Source organism: Schistocerca americana, chromosome 3 (assembly GCF_021461395.2).
Source record: "Schistocerca americana isolate TAMUIC-IGC-003095 chromosome 3, iqSchAmer2.1, whole genome shotgun sequence".
NCBI classification, from domain to species: Eukaryota; Metazoa; Arthropoda; class Insecta; order Orthoptera; family Acrididae; genus Schistocerca; species Schistocerca americana.
In genome coordinates, this window is record NC_060121.1 from 269,680,599 (window position 1) to 269,705,779 (window position 25,181).

At 43.8% G+C, this 25,181-nt stretch overlaps 1 protein-coding gene and 1 non-coding gene across 2 annotated transcripts in view; both read left to right on the top strand.

The window, feature by feature from the left end:
* Positions 1–25,181, top strand: part of LOC124607475 (heparan sulfate glucosamine 3-O-sulfotransferase 4-like) — a 274,870-nt gene that overhangs the window by 78,854 nt on the left and 170,835 nt on the right. The window lies entirely within an intron of this gene.
* Trnat-ugu lies at positions 7,401–7,475 on the top strand. Its single transcript has one exon. It is a non-coding gene; the product is annotated as a tRNA-Thr (tRNA).

A 25,181-nucleotide genomic window follows, 5' to 3' on the forward strand; every position in this document is an offset into this window, starting at 1 on the left:
TCAAAGTGTAGATTAATAAAGTTTGCGGAACTCTTCAAGCCCACTTCTTCTTTCTTCTCACCCTTCCTGCTCTTTCACCTCCCTTCTACCTCAATCTCTTCCACCCCTTCCCCACCAACTCATCCCAACCCCTCACCCGCCAATATTTTTATCGAACGAAGAATTCTAAACGTCTTGGTAAGTGTTAACCGTAAACCTTTCGTCTAAGATGATGTTATTGAACGTTTGCTCCACTGGGCTGGGCTCTCGGTGGCTGAGCGGTGAAACGCAATGCAACCACACTGGGCTGGCGTTTGGGAGGACGGCGTGTAAAAAGACTCATCCGTGGTGTAAATTCAGAAATGAGTATTGTGTTCTCAAACGTTCTAAGAACGTTCGTTGTATTACGTTTTCTGACTTGTTCCACCACTACGAGAATCACATTATTTGTGGATTCATGGAATGATCTAAACGAAGCAATTTTATTTGTTCAACGTATACAGTAGACAATTACAATTACAATATAGTTTAATAACTATGGTAATATAAATTTTGCTGCCCTATAAGTACTTATTTTTGATCAGTTCGGCTTCCGTAGAAATGTTGGAACACGTGAGGCAATACTGACCCTAAGACTTATCTTAGAAAATAGAGTCAGGAAAGGCAAACCTACGTTTCTAGCTTTTGTAGACTTAGAGTAAGCTTTTGACAATGTTGACTGGCATACTCGCTTTCAAATCCTGAAGGTGGCAGGGGTAAAATACAGGGAGCGAAAGGTTATTTACAATTTGTACAGAAACAAGATGGCAGTTATTACAGTTGAGGGACATGAAAGGGAAGCAGTGGTTGGGAAGAGTGTGAGACAAGATTGTAGCCTATCCACGATGTTATTCAATCTGTATACTGAGCAAGCAGTAAAGGAACAAAAAAAAATTCGGAGTAGGAATCAAAATCGATGGAGAAGAAAGAAAAACTTTTAAGTTCGCCGATGACATTGTAATTCTGTCAGAGACAGCAAAGGATCTGGAACAGCAGCTAAACGAAAGGGACAGTGTCTTGAAAGGCGGATAAAATATGAACATCAACAAAAGCAAAACGAAGATAATGGAATGCAGTCGAATTAAATCGGGTGATGCTGCGGGAATGAGATTAGGAAATGAGACACTTAAAGTAGTAAAGGAGTTTTGCTATTTGGAGAGCAAAATGACTGATGATGGTCGAAGCAGAGAAGATATAAAATGTAGACTGGTAATGGCTAGGAAAGTGTTTCTGAAGAAGAGAAATTTGTTAACATCGAGTATTGATTTAAGTGTCAGGAAGTCGTTTCTGAAAGTATTTGTACGGAGTGTAGCCATGTATGGAAGTGAAACGTGGACGATCAATAGTTTGGACAAGAAGAGAATAGAAGCTTTCGAAATGTGGTGCTACAGAAGAATGTTGAAGAATAGATGGGTAGATCACATAAGTAATGAGGAGGTATTGAACAGAACTGGGGAGAAGAGGAATTTGTGGCACAACTTGACTAGAAGGGATCGGTTGGTAGGTCATATTCTGAGGCATCAAGGGACCACCAATTTAGTACTGGAGGGCAGCGTGGAGGGTAAAAATCGTAGAGGGAGATCAAGAGATGAATAAACTAAATAGATTCAGAAGGATGTAGGTTGCAGTAGGTACTGGGAGATGAAGAAGCTTGTACAGGATAGAGTAGCATGGAGAGCTGCATCAAACCAGTCTCTGGACTGAAGACCACCACAACAACAACAAGTACTTATTTATAAAAGCTGCAGAACACTGCAATTTTTTATCTTCCTGTGAAAATTTAAAATACTCTTTGCAGTTATCATTAAAATGATTTCAGTCATAAGCTCTGACTTAAGTTCTAAACTGCTGCTGTTTCTCAGATCAGTTCGATCTGTTGTTCTTAAAGGAAAACACGCTTTCGAAGCATCACGAAATGTTACTTTGAGAAACACGTAATGAGCCTATTGAAACTTGAGCGTCTCTATAACCCTCCGCGAGTCCATCACTGCCAATGATCATTCCTGCTAGAGAACCCCGCTGTTCCTTATCAGTTGTGAAGCAGTTTAGTTCTATTTCTTGACGACACACATGAAGAGTTAAATATAAAATTAAATTTATGTGAATCATTATGATAATCTATTTCTTCCCTTTTTTCTTTTCTGACTACTGAACTAAGTTTACTAAGTCTAACATACTATTATACCTTATCGCTGGCTCTACGGCTCTAACATTTACATTACTACATATACACTACTCTACATGTAGTTTTTCTGTTCCATCTTTTTCGTATGTTCCTTCATTGCGACATATACAACAACATACGAGATCTGTTAGAAAAGTATCCGATACTTTTATTTTTTATTTATTTATATTTTGTTTTTGCAAACACGTTACGGATTTTAATCTATCAGGCTTGCGTTAGTCGACTTTGAATCTTCGAGCAGATGTGCAAATGTTTTTCCCACCTGTCGATAACATCAGTTGCTGGCAAGCAGCTGTTGAGTGAGGTAGTATGTAGTAGAGCTGTTGATAAAGTATCAATATATCAACCAAAGACGTCCGTTGTGGCCGAGCGGTTCTAGGCGCTTCAGTGCGGAAACGCGCTGCTGCTACAGTCGCAGGTTCGACTCCTGCGTCGGGCATGGCTGTGTGTGATGTCCTTTGGTTAGTTAGGTTTAAGTAGTTCTAATTCTAGGAGATTGATGACCTCAGATGTTAAGTCCTATAGTGCTTGGAGCCATTTTTGAATCAACCCAAAAATTCCGATGATCGTAGGCGGTACTTCTTCCCCCGATACATCGATATATCTGTATCAAAATGGGCAATATCGAATGCGGTTATTTTTGTCTCATATTTTTTCACAAATTTCGGTAAATATTTGAAGTTGTCCTTATGGAATTGTGGTAGGACATAATTTTGCTTTTACTATGTGACGGAGTCTTACTACTCGTTTAGCTTTCATCAGAACTTTCATGACTTTCTGTCTCTTTGAACGTGTAAAGCAAACATAGGTGGCAGAAAGAAAGTCCGATTGTACTTGGTAAGGGGGGCGGGGGGAGGAGGGATGACGGTGTGAGTGGAATAACAGGGTTTCCGACGTTAAGAAACAGGACACCAGTTGCGTTAAAAACAATTTTAACGCAACTAGTGTGTTATTTCTTCATGTCGGTATTCTTCAAAAACAGTTTCTGAAAATGATGAACAAAAATTGAGGTGGACCGAGACGTGTGATAGGAAATACTAACGCAATATGCGCTCGGTGGTACCGACAGAAACTGGAACGGTTAGCTTCACCACGCAATTTTGACACTACAGTTGCCAGATCGCTAGCATTGGGATTAATGAAAAGACAGAGGAGTCGACGAGATGTGTTACGGCCAAATCCGATATGTGCGAAACCGAACGATGGACGCATTGTGTGCCACAAACATACAGTTACCATTGTTAGCAAAGTGGTTATCGCCAAGCGTGAACGTGCGTCGTTTTCCTTCCACATCTTGCTCTAAGGGGGATAAGCAGACTGCTGGTTTGTTGATGTACAGAATTTCTAATAATAAATCAATACTTAAATATACAGCTCTAAAACCGACAGTATATTTACAATGCGCAGCCCACATATTATACCTGTAGGCCGGTACGTCAGTATTTCCTCCGTCGACATATCGATGCATCGATACCTAGTCCCCGTATATCTGGAGCTGATAATGGGATTTCTTTAAATATCGGTATATAGGATTCCCGATTATTTTTAAAAATATTAACATCCTAGAGTGTAGTGCTCGCGTCGGTTTTTACATTGCAAGGGAAATGGAGAAATAACTGGAGCAGCATTACTGCATCAAATTTTGCCAGAAGCTGGGGGTCAGCCAGGCGGAAAACATTTGGAAGATTCAACGGTTTTCGGTGACGATTCTATGGCCATCACACAGATTGAGGAGTGGTGCAACAGGTTTAAAGGCTGCTGCACATTGGTGGAGAGCAAGTGCACTCCGGTCGACCATCAACATGTCGAAATGACCAAGTCATTGATAAAGTGAACGTTGTGGTGGTGCGAAAGGAATGTAAGCAGCACTTTTTCGGCACTTTCCACTGTGACTGAAGGTTTGATCATAAACAGGGTGTCGGCGAAATTCGTGTCGAAGCTGCTGACGGTGGAGCAAAAGCAATTTCATATTGAAGTCTCACAGAACATGCTGGACTTCACAAACAATGGCCCCGACTTCGTGAATACTGTAATCGCTGGTGACAAGTCGTGGGCGTACAGGTACCACTCCGAAACCAAATCCCAGTCGCCACAGTGGAAGCATTCCTCGTCACCAAGGCCAAAGAAGACCAGCCAAGTGCACAGCAACGTCAAAGTAATGCTGACTGCTTTCTTTGATTCTCACGGTGTGGTACACCAAAAGTACACACCAAAGGCTGAAACAATCACCAAAGAGTACTACAGGGATGTCCTCTGTCGCCCACATGATGCTGTTCGGCGCAAGAAAACGTACTTGCAGTCAATCGGAAATTGACGCCTCCATCACGACAATGCTCCAGCACGTTCTTCGCACTTGATTCAGACTTTTTTGGCGGAAAATCGGATTCCTGTGCTCCAGCAGGTTCCTTACTCTCCTGATCTGGCACCTGAGACTTCTGACTGTTCCCCAAACTCAAGAGGCGATTGAAAAGAACTAGATTTCAGAGAAGAGAGGAGGTTATGGCAGCAACGAGAGCCTAGCTAAACTTAATTCCGCAAGAGTCTTTTTTCAGAATGCTTCCAACAATGGCGGCACCACTGGAAGAAATGTGTGGAGTTTCAAAGGAACTACTTCGAGGGTGATTATGTGTCCAACGTTTCATGTGAGTCAGTTTTTTTCTGGCCAAAGGTCGGTTACTTTTCTAACAGATCTCATGTACTACTACGACAGTAACAGCTATTAGAAGCATAAAAAAGCTCTGTGATTACTACACCCTCTTTGATCTTTCTGGAGCCACTGTTGCTTATGTTGTCGACTGCAGTAAAACTAGTACATCTACTATGATTGCCAGTCACTGACCCTCAGACGACAGTTAAGTAGCATATCGTCTTGTGTAGCTTCACTGTTTTACTTCTCTGTAGTATGAACGAAAAATATCACCAACCTGGGGAGAAAAAAACACACTTGCTGGATATCGGTCCCAGCAATTGATCCCACGGGCCATAATTCTGACTGTAGGCAGTTACGACCTTCTGCAGGCACACCTTTTAAACTTTCGTGCGCACTAGTTGTTTGTCGCTCGCCTAACACCACTGAAGCCGCCTAATTCCCGAGCGCGAAGCATTGTACAGTGGAATGAATAAGAGGTGCGTGAAACACTGCTTGGACATTGGTAACAAGCTTTGTTCGTTGTGTAAAAGTGTTTGGTTTCCAAGCTGTAGCTTGTGTCAGAGAACTCTCAGCTTTCAACATTTTTATGTTACTATTCACAAACACAGCGTAAATAAATGCAACGACATACATTAGTGCAGTGTCCATATTTGACAGTGTCTGTGAAGTTCGATGCATGCATGTCTGAAGGAACACTTCATCGAACTTTACTCTGTCAAATACAGACACCTCGCTAATGTATTTCATGCCAAAGCCAAGGCAACCTGACTAGCAAACTAAATAAGTCTCTCCCAGTGCGGGAATCACATAATTGTCTGGGGCTATGGGAAGCAGACACTGGAACATATGGAAGTTTCATTCTGTCCGTGAAGCGTGCTCGGATAGCCGAAGCCGTTAAGGCGACCGCTTGCGTAAAGCGGGAAATCCTGGTTCGAGTCGCGGTCCGGCACAAATTTTCATTTGTTTCCAGTAAACTGTATAGCTGTGGTAGTACCGTATTCGCAGTTTCTGAATACATTTCATGAATGAAGCGAATTGGGCTGTCATTAAAGAAGTAAAGTAGCAGCATTTAAATGTTGACATCACTTTTGAGTGCTATTTTTTCGGATTTTAAAGCAAACACTATTAACGTGAAGTACGTTTGTAGGAGATGCACTGTTCTTCAAAGTGACTGGCATTATTAAATTCTAAATCGAAAATCATTAATTTCGTTTCACAATAATTATTCAGCTGGTCAGGTTTGTTCACTCTTATTTTGACGCGTACATATAGCTGCAGCATATCAGTACGAGAATAGCAGTTCCCGCTACTAATTATGATAAACTCCGCATTACACAGATGTACTTTCTAGATCGTAGGTACAAAGTGGGACAGAAATCTTAGGGTACCTCATAATATCGGGTCACGCCACCTTTTTCCCGACGTAATGCAGCTATTCGACGTTCCATGGAGTCTACAAGTCGTTGGAAGTCCCATGCAGAAATATTGAGTCATGCTGCCTCTGTAGCCGTCCATAATTGCGGAAGTGTTGACGGTGCAGGATTTTGTGCATGTATCGACCTCCCGATTATGTCCCACAAATATTCGATGGGATTCATGTTGGGCGACATGGATGGCCAAAACATTCGCTCGAATTGTCCAGATTGTTATTAGAATCAATCGCAAACAACTGTGACCCTGTGACAAATCCATCGTTGTCTTGGAACATGAAGTCCATGAATGGCTGAAAATGGTCTCCAAGTAGCCGAACATAACCGTTTCGAGTCAGTGATAGTTTTAGTTGGACCATAGGACCCAATACATTCCATCTAAACACAGTCAGCACCATTATAGAGCCACGACCAGCTCGCACAGTGCCTTCTTGTTGACAAGTTGGGTCCATGGCTTCGTGGGGTCTGCGCCACAGTGGAAACCTACCATCAGCTCCTACCAACTGAAATAGGGTCTTATATGACCAGGCCACGGTTTTCCCGTCATCTAGGGTCCAACCCATATGATCACGAGTTCAGGAGAGGTGCTGCAGGCGATGTCGTGCTGTTAGCAAAGGCACTCGCGTTGGTCATCTGCTGTAATAATCAAGTAACCTCAAATTTCGCCACACTGTCCTAATGGATACGTCCGTCGTAGCTCCCACAAAGGTCTCAGCGGTCATTTCACGCAGAGTTGCTTGTGAGTTAGCACTGACAACTCTACAAACGCTGCTGCTCTGGGCCATTAGGTGAATGATGGGCAAACATCTATTAGGCGCGACGGCCGGAGTGGCCGAGCAGTTCTAGGCGCTACAGTCTGGAATAGCGCGTCCGCTACGGTCGCAGGTTCGAATCCTGCCTCGGGCATGGATGTGTGTGATGTCCTTAGGTTAGTTAGATTTAAGTAGTTCTAAGTTCTAGGGGACTGATGACCACAGCAGTTAAGTCCCATAGTGCTCAGAGCCATTTGAACCATCTATTAGGCGCACTACGAATGTAGTGGTGTGGTCATGTTGGGAATGTGGGTCTTACGGTGAGCCTGCAAGGGATAAGTCCCTGCAGGCGCATAATCCTCTGTGCCCTCGGTGGCTCAGATGGATAGAGCGTCTGCCCTGTAAGCAGGAGATCCCGGGTTCGAGTCCCGGTCGGGGCACACATTTTCAACATGTCCCCAATGAAGTACATCAACTCCTGTTTGCAGCGAGGGTGTCCATTTAATTATCATTTCATCACTAGGTGAAGGCCGTCGGCCACTAGGTCGTCCGTAGTGTGAGATAATGCCTGACATTTGGTATTCCCGGCACACTATCGACTATGCTGAAGTAGGAATACTGAATTCCCTTACGATTTCCGAATTGCTTTGTCTAGCTCAACTACCATCCCGCGTTCAAAATCTGTTGATTTACGTCGGAAACCTTTTCACATAAAACACGTGAGTACAAATGAAAGCTCCACCAATGCACGCGACACTACCGCCATTGTATATGTCACGGTCGGCGCCCCCCCCCCCCCCCTCCCCCGAGTGTGTGTGTTGTCCTTAGCGTAAGTTAGTTTAAGTTAGATTAACTAGTGCGTAAGCTTAGGGACCGATGATCTCGGCGGCAGTTTGGTCCCATAAGACTTTACCACAAATTTCCAGATTTCCGATATCCATGACATTTGTCACCTCTGTGCGTGCCTGTATGGGCGTGTGTGTGCGTGTGTGTGTGTGTGTGTGTGTCAGCGTGCGTGTGTGCGTCTTTTGTATGTATTATATTGTAACTGAACTGAATCACTTCTCCTTAAGAGTATCGGCCATTGGCCGTCTTCAAAGGACCATATAACAACACGAACAAAATACCAGGAAACAAATAGGCAATTAAATTACATTAACATCCACAAGTTCAAAAATACAAATCAGAATCGGAATCAAGTATCTCATCAAAGTTACTGATACAAAGCATAAGAGCAAACTGAAGAATCACGCAAACAGTGTCCAACATGAAAACCATTTTGTATGTCAGATTTGTGAAACTGTTCTCAAACAAGGGAAACCAGCAACAGATCATGATACCATCCCCGCCAAAAGGCACTCAGGCCTACAACACAGTGGTAACTATAAGTCGCCGGGAGAAATTACATTTATTTCAGGGTCACATAACGCACTGTGACGCGTCACTGAAGACTATGTTCTTACATTTCTTCAAAGGGGTTTGGCGGTGTTGTTTGCATCGTCTTGAGCGACGTCAGACGTTAGGTCTGGTGATCAGATAGACTTAAAAAACTGACACCAAGCACCTCTCGAGAGACCAGTCTGGCACTGAGCTCTGTATCTCAGCTGCAAATGACGTCCAAATCTGTATCTGATCACTGATTATACTTACATTAGACAGGGTGCACTTCAGTGGTGTTACAATCACTTGCATACACTTGGGTGCAGGATACATGTCAAAACTAAAGTAGATCTGCCGACAACAATTATCGTTGCATGTGATGTTTCAACGAATTTGTACGACAAAGTCATACCTGCTTAGAAGTTGGAGGACATCCATTTGAAACTTACTGTAAATTTGCCTCGTTATGCACATTTTACTGATAAATGAGATTATTAGAAAAATTATCATCGTAAGCACACAAAAGTAAATTCGATTTTTTCATTTCCGCTTATTACTATCAATAGTCTTATTTCACTACATTATACTGCACTTGAAGTTCAGACCAACGTCTAGTGTTACGATCCATTATCCACCGACGGGAAAATGTAAGAATCCCTCGGGGACGACGCACCTCGGATATATCTCTCTTTATAAAATGACATTAAGCAATGTGACATTTAGCATCACCTGAGGATTTCCAGTCATTTCCTGCTACACATATGAGAGACATTACTGCAGACGCTACGTTTGAATTATTCTCGTGCACCAGAAGATGCCGTGCGGTGGATTAACTCGTCCATCTGGACTACAAAGCTCCGTAAACCGAAACTATATTTGTATGATGATATCAACGTAGGCAAATTATACTTGATAAATAAAGTTGCAGGTAGCCCACGAAGTGTACGTCTGCATTCTTTTACGAATTCAGAGTTGATGGTTACAACAATAATATGTTTGATAAAATTGATCGATTAAAATGGCATCAATAATGTACTGAAACCTATTGTCATTGTAGGGGGGGGGGGGGGGGGGACTATTAATATTCAAAACCATTCTGGTTTAACGATATATCATTATGGGATTGTTATAGTTGTTTCTGACTCGTTTGTTATTGATGATGTGGCTTTAGTATCACGGTTGCAAACTGTACAAGCTAAATTTCATATCACTCGTTGTCCTTTTATGAGTGTGGAATACGATGCGTCCCGTCCGCAAGACTCGAGGTGTCCACGTTACATCGTCGCCAACGGATTCCTACGTTTGCGTGTCAGCGGATGATTCATGCGTTGGTCTTGACTTAAAAAGCAATATTTTACAAAGCTTGTCGCGCCTACTTCATGTTTCCTATCCATCGCTCGCTGGATTTCACCTTTTATCAATATAATTAAAATAAGTTTTATGTGTGGGATCAATCAATTTAACACACACACCGTGTGTCCAAAAAGTTCTCAGACTGACCTTATTCATGACATATAAGTGAAGTCAGTACAGTATCTATGGTTGCAGCTTAAACTTATAAACTGGAAATTACTTCGACCAGTCCGTTGAGAGCGGACCGTATTAAGTAGTAGGCGTGACGCCCTAATGTTGTGTCTCAGATCGAAATGGAGCAACTTTTCTAAATCAAATGTTCAAGACATTCTTCAGAATGTTCTGAAGAAGAGAAAAGTGCGTTCAAAGTTTTTCCCGCACACCTTGACTCCCGAACAAGGACAAAGATGCGAGGACGCGTGCTGCGACGTAATTGAAATGCAAAACGCCGAAAATTCTTTTCTGGAAAAAAAAATCATCTTGGTGTTATCAACATGAACCTACGATAAAATTCAGAAATTTACATGAAACGTCAACGCTTTGATGACTTAATCGACATTAAACACTGTGTGACGATCAAATTGAACAACATCATAAAGAAGAACTATTCCGATGGTTTAAATCGGTTGTATGAAAGTTCTGTGCTTTGTACTCAGGTGGAGGGAGACAGTGTAGGACAACTGATGGATTAAAACCACCTTGATAATTTTCTCTATTTTTTATTAGTCCTGTATCGAAATTTTTTGGACAGTAAGTGTACAATGATCTGTTATCGAAATTGTCGTTCTATGATCCCAGTGCCGGCCGGGGTGGCCGAGCGGTTCTAGGCGCTACGGTCTGGAACCGCGCGACCGCTACGGTCGCAGGTTCGAATCCTGCCTCGGGCATAGATGTGTGTGATGTCCTTAGGTTAGTTAGGTTTAAGTAGTTCTAAGTTCTAGGGGACTGATGACCTCAGAAGTTAAGTCGCATAGTGCTCAGAGCCATTTGAACCATTTTTTATGATCCCAGTGATGGATTGTCTTTGTTAGAAATAAATAAAAAATGTTTTACTATTAAAGTGAAAGTTGTTACACATACGTAGATTTAAGAACTGAGAGTATAAGAAGTGATAAGGCGCTAACAAGACATTCTTTGAGGACAAGGATTTGATTGAGAAGTCCAGGATTGCTTTTAGTAAAAGTTCCCACAGTTATTCTTACACACATTTGATTTACGTGGTTTAATGTGGAAACCATACGAAATCTTAGTATAGCGTAATAGTCCAGCCAACTGGAACAAATCTATCAATTGGACGCCACTTACCCTGCTTGTGATCCCCTAAGGCACCTACCGAGGAAAGGGGACCTACAGTTTAACATGGAATGTGAGCCACGATTCGTTCCTGGCGTATATTCGCGTCATTGAGAGTTAGAGGCTAGGGAAAAGGAAGACTGAAAACTTTTAATATCTGTCTGGGATTCCAAAACGCGACTTTCCCGTTTCCAGACATGCGTTTTACCATTAGATAATTACGACTGACAGTGCGAAACCATATGAATTTACATATAGGTCGGGTATAATTGTTTATTCAAACCCAAAGAAATCAGTGAATTGAAAATAACTTTCAAAGTTCGAAAAAATATGGTACAGAAATATGAATTTCAAAACAAAGTCTTTGGTGGTACTGGATGCCCTACATATCCAGCTGTAATGTTAAATCAGAGTCGTATGACGAAAAAGTAACAAGGGAGACACCATTTTCTTTTTTGTGTACAACTAAATTGTCTGCGACATTGTGTAAAAAAGAAAGTTGCTGTTACGTGGCAAAGTATAGTTTTGTAACAGTGAATGACAGTGTTGCACTTGAATACGCGACAACCTCATGTCGAAATCACACATCTGCCCTTCGACAGCATCCTTGTAAATACGTATCATCAACATCGCAACAGTCTGTATGCCGTGTGACGTCACACTACCGCGTCTTCTGAGTTTTCAAGAGACTTACAAGCACACTGTAAAGCAGTTCAGAATACGCAATTAAATCAGCGTGGCTCAATGAATATTTCATCCGTGTATGACTGGTTTAGAGTTACAAATTACTGTTCAAGCCAACAACGCCACAAATTAGACTCGTTCCCACTTATCTTTCTTTTCAGCGGTGAGCTTGAAAAACGTGAACCACGCTTTCTACCAATTTTCCAAAGCCTCTCGCTTTCCATTTACCATCGCTGCATCGCGGTGATGGATTGTGACGGTTTCACCGCCGTCCTTGCTCTCACGTACAGCCTTATGTCGTACATCTTCTCCTTCGGCATAGAAAAATTCAGTTACTCCTTCTAGCAACATACGTTTGGGAAATACGAAGTCATTACTTCTTTTGAATACAAACTTTCCGTCGGTGGCTTTCCAAATAATCTGTTCAGACGAACTAGAGATGTTTCTTTCAAGAAGGTCACTGGCCATTCCCTTCGTCATGCTTGTCCAACAATGCAACAGTCTCGATTTCGGCTTATTCTGATCTCCACTCATCCTTGTTAGCAGCTGAACAATGTACTACCTAATATGCAAAACACATTTAATATTTTAAAAATGGTTCAAATGGCTCTGAGCACTATGGGACTCAACTGCTGTGGTCATTAGTCCCCTAGAACTTAGAACTAGTTAAACCTAACTAACCTAAGGACATCACAAACATCCATGCCCGAGGCAGGATTCGAACCTGCGACCGTAGCGGTCTTGCGGTTCCAGACTGCAGCGCCTTTAACCGCACGGCCACTTCGGCCGGCTTTTAATATTTTATTTTCGTCATATTAAAGGAAGTTACAGTGCACATTAAGTTATTTTTTTCTTTTTTAAATTTGATTTTTCCTTTTATTTGCTTTGTGATTTTCTTTTTACTTCAATGTATCGAAAATCCTGATGATGTTGCGATCTTAGATCGGTTTTTTGCAGTAGTGGTCTACCCTGTGCAAGCCGTACATCTACGTTTGACTATTTGCAACCTAAATCCATTTGAACCTGCTTGAGGTAGTCAAGCGTTGGTTTCCCGCTACAGTTATAACTCACACAGTTATCTCCATTACTAAACTGACGATTCCTCCATGTCTCAAGCTGTGTCCCATAAAACGATCCCTTCTTTTAGCCAAGTTGTGTGAAAAACTTCTTTTCACTCCAGTTGGATTAAGTAGCTCCCCGTTAGTCATCCGGTCTACCCATCTAATCTTCAGCATTATACTGTAGCATAATTTACCGAAAGCTTCTATTCTCTTGTTGTCTGACCTGTTTGTCATTCGCGTCTCACTTCTGTAAAAGGCTGCACTCAATACAAATACTTCCAGATAGGAGTTTCTGTTATGTTAACAAATTTCTCATTTTGAGAAATGCTTTTCTTTCTATTGCCAGCCTACATTGTATATCATGTCTGCTTCGACAATCTTAACTTGTTTTGCTACCAAAATAACAAAACTCATGAAATATATTGACGTGAGGAAAGAATATCCGACATTTAGCTGCAGTGGAGACATTGGGGAACTGTTGTACATCCGCACTGAAATTTTGCAACGTCGTCTGGCTTATAAATTTTATATAGGGATGGAAACCATTTCTATATACACTATATCTACTTCTGCTACATTTCCTAGTCTGATTCGCTCAGCATCGTCTAATTTAGTTTGACTGCATTCTCATACACTTCTCATATACTTTTGTTGTTGTTGTTCATTTGATAACCTCATGTCTGCCCTATCCATTCGGTTCACCTTATTCTTACGTACTGCATTTTTGTCCGATTTCAAAATCGGGAGGTGTTGTGTACAAACACATCCTCCAGGCGTTTTTATGCTAGCACTGTTTTTATGGCCTAGTTTCACTTTCACTTGCAGCAGCACACATACACAGACATATGTGTAGATGCATAAATAAAAAGTACTGATGAAATATGTAGCTCCATTCGCATCAAAAAGTTGCCCATAAAAACCAGTACCAAAGGCAAGAATGCCTGCAAAATGTTCACACGGACGACGCTTCCTGGAATCTAGGATTACGGTGTGATCAGAAACAATGTGAAAAGTTTGTAAGGGTACTGGGGAGTCACTTGTCCTGAGAGATGATTGTTGAGAAAAAAATTCGATACGTTGCGCCTTTCCCGAGTTAATTAGCATTGAATTTAGCCAATCAGACAGTTTCGAGCGCAAATTCAAGCGGCCCGACAGATAGAATTAGCGCCAGTTGTTCTCATACCGTAGATGATAGCACTCGAGCTTGCTCGACCTTTGGCTTGGGTTCTGTCGTTACTACCGTCCCAATTCAAAATTTGGTGTCGCTCTCTTATTTCGGTTTAGTAAACCAAACGAGGACCATGTCTGGGGGCAGCGTCTCTGGCGGGACTTTGTCAGTTTCATAACAGAAAAAAACGATAGACGTATATTGACCCAAACATTGACATAGCTCAGCGTCTGGTCTCTACAGTCGAGGATATGGCTCTTGGGGTTTACGAAAGTCTTCTAAATTCCTGGATTAGGCAAACAGGCCGTTTAGTCGGGTGCTGCTCTGTATGTCTCTCAGCTCAGTTAGAAAGTAACGAGATATATCAACACTTAAGAGCCAGAAGGGTCTGACAGTTAAATCGAAATGCGTCTCCGACTGTGCAGAGTCTTGGAATCTCTTTGAGAACTCGTGATGAAAATCTTCCTTTTACTGAAGTGTAGTCAGTCATGTGTGGTTCGCAAATGACGGCCTTGAGTCCTGGAAAATATACCATGTCATACAACTGCAATTATTTTTCCATGTGATTAATTTTTGTCTCGTAGCATCAATCCTGTACGCCGTATCTGTTACCAAATGATTCTCTCTTTGAATTAAGAGACAATAGATTCAAATAGTTTGTGACGTCGATCATAAAAGATTTTTTTCGCCACTTACTTAACCCACTTTTCTCCGTAACGGCCGCCTTCAGTTCAACCAGTATTCACTGTTGTTCATCAGAAGACAAGTGCATCATATTGTCCTTGTGGCTTATGTTTCAGTGACGTTATAAGGAGCGTTTTTACAGCTCATAATAGTGCAATAGCACATTAAGCATTCTGCGTGGACTTCGAACGATACGAAAAGAGAAGCAGTTCCCATACAGCACTGAATTATGTGGCTTCTCCGCCATCTCTCTCTCTCTCTCTCTCTCTCTCTCTCTCTCTCTCTCTCTCTTTTGACAGGTTCGTAGACGTCATAGCATTGATAGTGCAGAAGGCAGTCTACGTCTAATTTAATTTAACATATTTGTTATTGCTAGAAAAATGGTTGGTTGGTATGTGACAAGACGAGTGCGTTGTTCGAGCGACGTTCGGATGCAGCCTTCTTTTTCCTTTCCTTCCTCGCCGCTATGCTCGAAGCACTAGGCGGAGCGCTCGCGACCGCGTACTCTCTGGTAAGGCCAGTTTTAAATGAACAAAACAGAACGCATACTGCAGAATAAAAATTCATTGTTTAGCGGTGTTCTACATCTACATCTACATTTGTACTCCGCAAGCCACCCAACGGTGTGTGGCGGAGGGCACTTTACGTGCCACTGTCATTACCTCCCTTTCCTGTTCTAGTCGCGTACGGTTCGCGGGAAGAACGACTGCCGAAAGCCTGCGTGCGCGCTAGAATCTCTCTGGTTTTACATTCGTGATCTCCTCGGGAGGTATAAGTAGAGGGAAGCAATATATTCGATACCTCATCCAGAAACGCACCCTCTCGAAACCTGGACAGCAAGCTACACCGCGATGAAGAGCGCCTCTCTTGCAGAGTCTGCCACATGAGTTTGCTAAACATCTCCGTAACGCTATCACGCTTACCAAATAACCCTGTGACGAAACGCGCCGCTCTTCTTTGGATCTTCTCTATCTCCTCTGTCAACCCGACCTGGTACGGATCCCACACTGATGAGCAATACTCAAGTATAGGTCGAACGAGTGTTTTGTAAGCCACCTCCTTTGTTGATGGACTACATTTTCTAAGGACTCTCCCAATGAAACGCAACCTGGCACCCGCCTTACCAACAATTAATTTTATATGATCATTCCACTTCAAATCGCTCCGTACGAAAACTCCCAGATATTTTACAGAAGTAACTGCTACCAGTGTTTGTTCCGCTATGATATAATCATACAATAAAGGATCCTTCTTTCTACGTATTCGCAATACATTACATTTGTCTATGTTAAGGGTCAGTTGCCACTCCCTGCACCAAGTGCCTATCCGCTGCAGATCTTCCTGCATTTCGCTGCAATTTTCTAATGCTTCAACTTCTCTGTATACAACAGCATCATCCGTGAAAAGCCGCATGGAACTTCCGACACTACCTACAAGGTCTTGGAAAGACTGGGTGTTGGAAAGACGATTCGTGGACGAATAATCAAGTATCTAAGTAATGCGGTACGGCCCAGCACGAGATGGGAGGGCGGGGTGGTCGCCAGCGCAGTCCTCACACGCTGGGCAGTGCGGCTGCTGCGTGAGCCGGCCTCCGGTGTCGTGCCTCTGCTGCCCGACTCCTGTGGGAACCGCTCGCCACGTGTCTGCCGCCTGCTCGTCCTGCCGGTCTTGCCACAGGGGCGGCTGCTCTGCGGGGAGGTCTCCTGCGCGTGCAAGCAGCAGCAGGGGCTTGTATTAAGGTCCGTGTTGCGTCGGTGCTTCCCCTTGTCCATGCTGTCTGCTGCGCGCCCGTAATACCGTGTTGTATCTGAGTTGGTATAGCGACCGCTACCAAACTAAACGCACTACAACTCTAAGTGCAGAACAAGAATCAGAGTACACTATCTGATCAAAAGTGTCTGGACACCTACCAGTGTACATTAATACACAATGTGTCGACCTTCCCCTTTATGAAATCTTACACTGTGCTGGGGACACTTTGCCAGGCGTCTGAATGTCCTTGGAGGAATGGTAGCCCATTATTCCTCAAGATCCGAAAAGACGCTGGTGTCTGGTGCGAAGTCGACGTTCTGACTCGTCGCAAAGTTGTTCCGTGGAGTTCAGATCGGGAATCTGGGCAGGCCAGTACACTTTCTGTCAACGGCCTTGCCGCAGTGGTAACACCACTTCCCGTCAGATCACCAAGTTAAGCGGCGCCGGGCTTGGTTAGCACTTGGATGGATATCTCTCAGGGTTTGACTGCACTATTGGCAAGTGGGGTTCACTCATCGCTTGTGAGTCCAGCTGAGAAGCTACTTTACTGAGGCAGCGGCTCTGGTCAACAAAAATGACAACAGCCGGGAGAGTGGTGTGCTCACCACATGTCCCTCCTTATGCACAACCAGTGAAGCCTATAGGCTGAGAATGACACGGCGGTCGGTCAGTACCGTTGGGCCCTATGAGGCCAGTTCGGACGGAGAGCACACTTCAGGAAGTTTATTGTCCACATATCTTTGTTTCACAAATGTTGATCTATGACTGGGTGCTTTGTCATGTTGACTCGATCGTTGTCTCCAAATTCTGATTTGATCCATTATAAATGGTTTTTGAAAGCCTGCGACTGTTGATACAATATGTTTGTTTATAAATAAATAAATCTTCTGCTACCAGTCACGATTTTTTCTTTATTTTACTATTCACACGACGCGTTTCGAGAAATTATTCCCATTTTCAAGTGCGTTTATTTTTTGGTAATTTTTTGATGTGTATTAAGACACACCAAAAAACGCACTTGAAAATGGGAATTATTTCTCGAAACGCGTCGTGCGAGTAGTAAAATAAAGAAAAAATCGTGAGTGGTAGCAGAAGATTTATTTATTTATAAACAAACCTATTGTCTCCAAATTCTTCTTCTGGTGTACACTGTCCACAAAACTATAAAATGTTTTCACATCTTTCTGCATTTAACGTTTCTTTAAGCGCGATAAGGGAAACACACTCTAACCACTGAAACAGCCTTCGCACTGTAACGCTACGTCCTCTGTTGGCACTACATGTGATGGCTGATAATGTTCTCCAGGGCCAACGCTTCCATCGGATTGTCACAGAGTGTAGTGCTATTCATCACTCCAAATCATTCGTTTTTAGTCACGCACTGTCCAGTGGCATCGCAGTTTACACCATCACAAGTATGGCTTAGCATTGGGTCAAAAAATGTGTGCCTTACGTGGAGTTGCTCGACCATTGTACCCTATACGTTTCAACTCCTTGTGCTCTATACTTCTGCCAGCTGGATTCCTGCTAGCACTTTGGAACTCACGAGAGCTGGCCGGTGTGGCTGAGCGGTTCTAGGCGCTACAGTCTGGAACCGCGCGACCGCTACGGTCGCAGGTTCGAATCCTGCCTCGGGCATGGATGTGTGTGACGTCCTTAGGTTAGTTATGTTTAAGTAGTTCTATGTTCTAGGGGAATGATGACCTCCGATGTTAAGTCCCATAGTGCTCAGATCCATTTGAACCGTTTGACCTCACGAGAGAGTCCTTCCGTTAGTTTCAAGTGATTTTTTTTTTCCTTCATCCTCGACAATGGTCGATGCTCGCTGATCCATCAGTACACGATATACACATAGTCTTTGTTTAATAGTGGCTGTTGCTTAGCGTTTCCACTTCACAAACTCATCAGCAACAGCCGACTTGGACAGCTTTAGATGGGTTGGAATGTATCTCACGGATTTGTTTGTTACTCAAGTGACATGCAATGGCTAGTCCACGTTCAAAGTTACTGAACTCCCCGGACCAACCCATTCAGCTATTACTGCTTCTTTACTGACAACACAATACTCCGCGCCTCCCTTTATACTGGCCGGCCTACCTCTCGTGACATCTACTATTCGATTCCCCACTGCATAGGAGTGCCTGGGTACTTTTGATCAGATATTGTAAGCGTCGGTTACAAACTGTTCTCTGAAATCGACGTCTATTCCGTGAAATTTAGTACAGTGAGCAGCCACCTGTGGCAGCATACAAAAATCGTAACGCCGATGGACATCGACCCGAACTGAACTTGAATAATAAATGGGGGTACGTCATTTCACGCTGCTTCCTCTCTATGCCAGAGTTAATCAGCTGTAGTGGCTGCGGAGTAGTTGCGTGCCAGTTCCTCAGCAAACCGTCACCAGATGTCTTCAGTGGATGAGTGGTCAAAGAAGGTGCTGACCAGTTCTACAGTTGAGGATCCTCTGTACCGAGGTAGGCCGTGGTATGACAGGCAACGTGCTAGTCAAACGTTATCTTGTGGAAAGAAAGGCTCATAGAAACCTCTAAGATGGGGCGCAGCTACCAGGCTTAACAGGTCAGAAAAGTAACGTCTGCTGTTCAAATTAGCTGCTATGTGAATCAGAGCTGCCTGTGTTGTGTATGGAATGTACGTCACACGTGCCATCTGAAAACTTTCATTGTTGTCGAGGCCTCCATATCCGGACGCGTCCATCGTCATGCTGTACGTAGGATTGGGACTCGTCTGGAAGGACGAGGTGGCGTCACTTTTGTGTCTGGTTTTGTTGTTGACTGCATCACTGACGGTGTGCCTCTTCCTGCTGCCACATGAAGAGAAGCCGCAACAATGGTCGCCGTGTTGACTGTCTATGATGCTACAAAGATTGTCATACAGGCTATGTGGGCACTTGACTGTCTGCAGACAAGCCCCGCTTTTTGACTCAAGGTCCATGATGTATGTGTATGATCTCGGATATGCCACTGAACTGTAGTAGCATAAAGCTCTAGCATCACGGAAACCAGCTCAGAATCATAAACAGGTCACAGTCACAGTCCGTCAGCCAAACAACACCTTTGCCAAAACTGCAGTTCAGCATGCTAACGGCTTGGCAATGGAGCAGCCTTCAGGAAGCTTCAGCAGTTTTACCGACTGCTGTATTAACAACAGCCGGACCCCAGACATCAGCCTGCTGGAGAGAAGTTTCCAGACGACACAGAAAAACGGCTCCTCCGCACTCTCATTACTGGGGCGTCGCCAACGGCACAGCTGGGCCCTACTATGACGTACAGTCTGTATCAGTCGTCGCTGCACTTACGACGCAACTATATGTGTCATATCCGGGTCGTGAAGCACTCCGGGACTGACAATACCTGCCGTCGGCTTCCTGGTCCAGGCTGAGTTCCGGACAGCCCAGCAATGGCCGCCACCCGCCATCCGTCTCCATGTTCGTCGTACAGCTAGTCCTGCTAGGATCGCCTGCCTAACAGGCTCATCAAAACCAACCCACACCATCTGCCTGCTCCAGATGCACTGGTCTACATTTATGTATCATTGTTAATAAAGAGTTTTGGCAACAGATTGGCTTACCACATCGTCTGCACCTCAATATACCTCAAGCAGAAAACCAATCGCCCATACATTCCCGAAGTAACACTTCGTTACAGAACAGTACGTCTGTCCTCAAGGGTGTCAGCTGAATAGGAACTGCTGAGATAGTTGAATAGGAACTGCTGAGCCCTGCAAGGTGTTGGGTACGGCCCTCTCGAACCCACCAATTCCACATTCGCGTAAGTCCTGAGACCATGACCATCGCAAGCAGCTCCATCGGGGAACGAAAAATCCAGTTCCGATATGCGACGGTTCTTCTGCTTTCTAATTGCAACACTACTGACAGGTACCGAGCGATAAAAAATCAGTATAAATTTGAAAACTTAATAAACCACGGAATAATGTAGATATAGAGGTAAAAATTGACACACATGCTTGGAATGACATGGGGTTTTATTAGAACAAAAAAAAAAGTTCACAAAATGTCCGACAGATGGCTCTGGACAGCAAAACGTCAGTGACTGTGCATGACAATCGCGTATAAAAGGAGCTGTAATGACAGAGAGAATCAGACGCGCCTGCAGTCGCAGCATGTTGACGTTACCTGAAAATGTGCTTTTAGTGAAGCTGTATTATCAGAATGGGGAATGCGCTAGTTCAGCGTTACGATCCTATCGCCATAGGAAGGCGATTCGAGCGGGTAAAGGTCCGCTGACAAATGCAGCTGTGACGAGAATGATTTCGAAGTTCGAAGCCACGGGTTGTTTAGACGATAGACCCTGTAGTGGCCGACCGAGCGCAAGGCGTAATGCTACTGAGACAGTTCAGGAAGAAATGGAGACTGTAGCGGGTTCCTCTATGCACGGAGAAGTTAGCGCTCGTGCAGTCGCACGTCGCACCAGCATTCCATGCACTACTGTTTGGTTGGCACTGAGGCGTACCCTCCGATGCTATCCGTACAAAATCCATCGGCATCATGAACTGTTACCTGGCGATTTAGTGAAGCGGAGGGCATTTGCGGTGTGGGCGTTTCGAAAGATGGCGGAAGATGACGATTGGTTGAGTAACGTGTTGTGGACCGACGAAGCTCATTTCACGCTCCGAGGGTCTGTCGACGCCCACAACTGCAGAATTTGGGCTACCGAAAATCCTAGAACTGTCGTGGAAACTCCATTGCACGACGAGACGCGTGAAAGATCTCTCGTATGGCTTGGATTTACCACATCTACCGTTATCGGGCCTTTTTTCTTCGAGGCAATGCATGATTCTGGTTTTGTGACTGCTACCGTGACGGGTGAGAGGTACGCCGATATGTTACAGAATCGCATCATCCCCAGCCTGGCTGATAAACACCTGCTGGAACGTACGATGCAGGATGGCGCTCCACCCCATATTGCTAGACGCGTGAAAGATCTCTAGCGCGCGTCGTTTGGTGATGATCGTGTGCTTGCTCAGCCGCCACTTTCGTCATGCTTGGCCTCCCAGGTCCCCAGACCTCAGTCCGTGCGATTATTGGCTTTGGGGTTACCTGAAGTCGCAAGTGTACCGTGATCGACCGACATCTCTAGGGATGCTGAAAGACAACATCCGACGCCAATGCCTCACCATAACTCCGGACATGCTTTACAGTGCTGTTCACAACATTATTCCTCGACTACAGCTATTGTTGAGGAATAATGGTGGACATATTGAGCATTTCCTGTAAAGAACATCATCTTTGCTTTGTCTTACTTTGTTATGCTAATTATTGCTATTCTGACCAGATGAAGCGCCATCTGTCGGACATTTTTTGAACCTTTGTATTTTTTTGGATCTAATAAAAGCCCATGTCATTCCAAGCATGTGTGTCAATTTGTACTTCTCTATCTACATTATTCCGTGATTTATTCAGTTTTCTAATTTACACTGACTTTTTGATCACCCGGTATGTCTCTTTCTTACGAGAGGCATAACACCATCTACTCACAAACAACCAACATTCAAATGAGAGTTTTGAAGGAGAAAGCAGCTGTGTAATCTTTACTTACATTGATCAGCGTCAATTTTATGACCACCTACCTAATAGTCGGTATGTCCACCTTTGGCACGGATAACAGCGACGACGCGTCATTGCATGGAAGCAATGTGGCCTTGGTAGGTCGCTGGAAGAAGTTGGCACCACATCTGCACATAAAAGTCACCTAATTCCCGCACATTCCAGGGAGGGGGCGATGAGCTCTGACGCCACTTTTAATCACATCCCAGATGTGTTTGATCGGGGTCAGTTCTGGTGAGTTGGGGCGACAGCACATCAATTTGAACTGGCCACTGTGTTCCTCGAACCACTCCATCACGCTCCTGGTCTTGTAACAAGGCGCATTATCTTGATGAAAAATGACACTGCCGTCGGGAAACCAGGTCGTCATGAAGGAACGTACGTGGTCTGCAACTAATGTACGACACTCCTTGGCCGTCATGGTGCCTTGCACAAGCTCCCCTGGATCCGTGGATTCCCATGGATTCCCAAGAGCCGCCAGCTTGTCCCCGTCCTGCTGCAGTAAAGGTATCAAGGGACTCGTGAGACGACGGATTCGCGCCCTACAATCGGCATGGTGAAGAAGTTATCGGGATTCATGAGATCATGCAACGCTCTGCCGCTGAGCCAAAGTCTAGTGCTGATGGTCACGTGGCCAGTTCAATCGTAGGTGGCAATGTCGTGGTGTTGACATTGGCATTTGCATGGGTCATCGGCTGTGGAGGCCCAACCTTAGAAGCGAAGTGTACAATACACTGTGTGTTCAGGCACACTTGTACACTGCCCAGCTTTAAAGTCTGATGTCAGTTCCGACACAGTTCACCGCCTATGTTGTTGTTACACTCTGCCCAGCCTACGACGTCCGACATCTGTAATGACGTGTGGCCGCCCCACCCTACGACGTCTGGACGTGGTTTCACCTCAGTTTCGCCAAGTGTTGAAGACACTCATCACCGCACTCCTCGAGCACCCAACAACTCGTGCAGTTTCCGAAATGCTCGTGCCGAGCCTCTGGGCCATCACAATCTGCCCTCGTCAGATTCAGATAGATCGAGCGCCTTCTACAGTCTACACACTGAAACTTCTTTATTAAATATTTTATGTAAACTGCTGAGTGAAATTGAATGCAAGTGAACCTACTTTCTCTTGATTTTGTCTTATCATGTCAACACTGACCCCCAATATTCTAGCGCAACACAATCTGACTACTCAAAAATAGGGATAATCTGACTTCAAATAATTAATTCAAAAGAATGGCCCTGACTAAAAAGAAATCCTAACAATAACCTATACATTTCATTAAGCACTTACCTCACAAAAATCTTCATTACACGAACTACTGCAATACAGTGGGCACCAATACTGCCAGGTAAATAAAAGATTCTGACTACTAAAGCCACTAACTACTAACAAGCATGTAGTTAGCAAAGGAAAGATTTTGTTGCAAGCCAAATAGTGTATTTTGTACCTTAATAATGTGACATCCAGTTCAGACACGAGTATAAATCGTCATTGACATCTAGTACAAAGGTATAATCATGAATAATATTCAATCTCCAAGTCGAGCATGTACAGATCGTTAGCCAACGCTAACAATTCAGACCTCTACCCTCCATCAATGCTAACTTCTCACCTTTAACATCCATCACTGCTGGCTGTTCACCTCCAACTGCCCAACAGTACTTCCATCACTGCTGGCGACTAACTTCCAACAGCGAGTCCAACCAGCCACAGAGTCTCTTACAAAGAAAGCGCAGTCAGAGATCCAATGCAAAGTGCTACACAGCGCTGCCAACACAGAAGCAGCCCATTTACAACACGGACAGTACGCTTACTGATACTACAGACACTGTGGGCGTGTGTGACTGTCATTCCTTGCCAGGTGACGCTGCTATCGCCTGGACACGTTTATATCGGTAGTTGGTCGGTGGTCATAATGTTCTGCCTGATCAGCGTATAAACAGAATGTATTATGGCGCTGATGCTGCAGCTGCGCTGAAATGCTTGGCGGGCTTTAAACCGCAGCCCTCTGGAACACGAGTCGTATCTTGGCACTGCGCCGCCACGCTTCCATCACACTTTAATGTTGCCCTCCGTTCGATTTTAGAGGGCAGAATGGGGAAATGATTGCTTATCTCTGTCAGTAGCAGATATTATTGGCCTTTTTTTTTTTATTCGTGCTTCTTGCGGGAGATCTATCAAGGAGACTGAAAAATGTTTGTAGAGTACGCGCTGATTAAAACCTTTCGAAGTAAAATTTCGCGACTTTTTAGGAGTTCTTTGAGGTTCTTCAGCTTTTGCTTCACATCCTCCCCTGACGCACGCAAGCGGGTGGCCGTTCGCACTGCCCTTCTTTGTGCATGCATATTGTTTACCGCTAGCCCTGGGTATTTCAATGCAGGCCATAAGAATGTTTTGCTAGCGTTCTGTTTGGTGTTAAAAGGAGGAGTGCCTAGTGAGTGATGAGATGAGTGCAGGAAAGGAACCAGTTATGGCAATTTTTTAAGGAAGCAGCTGAGAACTTGCCCTGTGTGATTTTTGGAAGCAGGAGAACACTGTTACCTCAGTAGACTTTGTGATGTTACAAAATAGAAGTGATGTTGCTATTCAATGGAAAGTTGGAAATTGAGATTTAACTAACTGTTTTATCAATCACAATTGGCGTAAGAATCATGGATTGACCATTGTCATAAAATATTGCATTATGAGATGTGAATAGTTTTTACTTGCGGTTTCGCGTGGCTTGAGGCAGTCACAACTAGCGTGCTATTGATTAAGAAGTTGCGTTATCGTCTTTCTAATTACTTCATGATCGTAGATACGGTCATACCCGGTTGTGAAGTTATTGTTATGACAAAAAAAAAATTCCTAAGGGACCAGAAAGTTCTTAAGGGCGCAAAAACAACTGTAACATCACACAAAAGAGAAATTCAATATTAAAGCTGATGCAAGAAGACGATAAAACAGTTTTCTTTTTATCAATGTAACACGCACATTGGACTGCTGATCTTGGAGTCTGTAATATTAGCAAAATGCATAATTAAAATGAAAATAATACTGAGGAGATAATAGAAATGAGCACTGCTAAATGATTCAGTATTCCCAGAACAAATATTTATTATAACTAAAACATATATCGTACCTTAAGCTTAATACTACAATGACGGTAGATTTTTATGTCCATATCATGTCCATTGAGCGCTCTTTT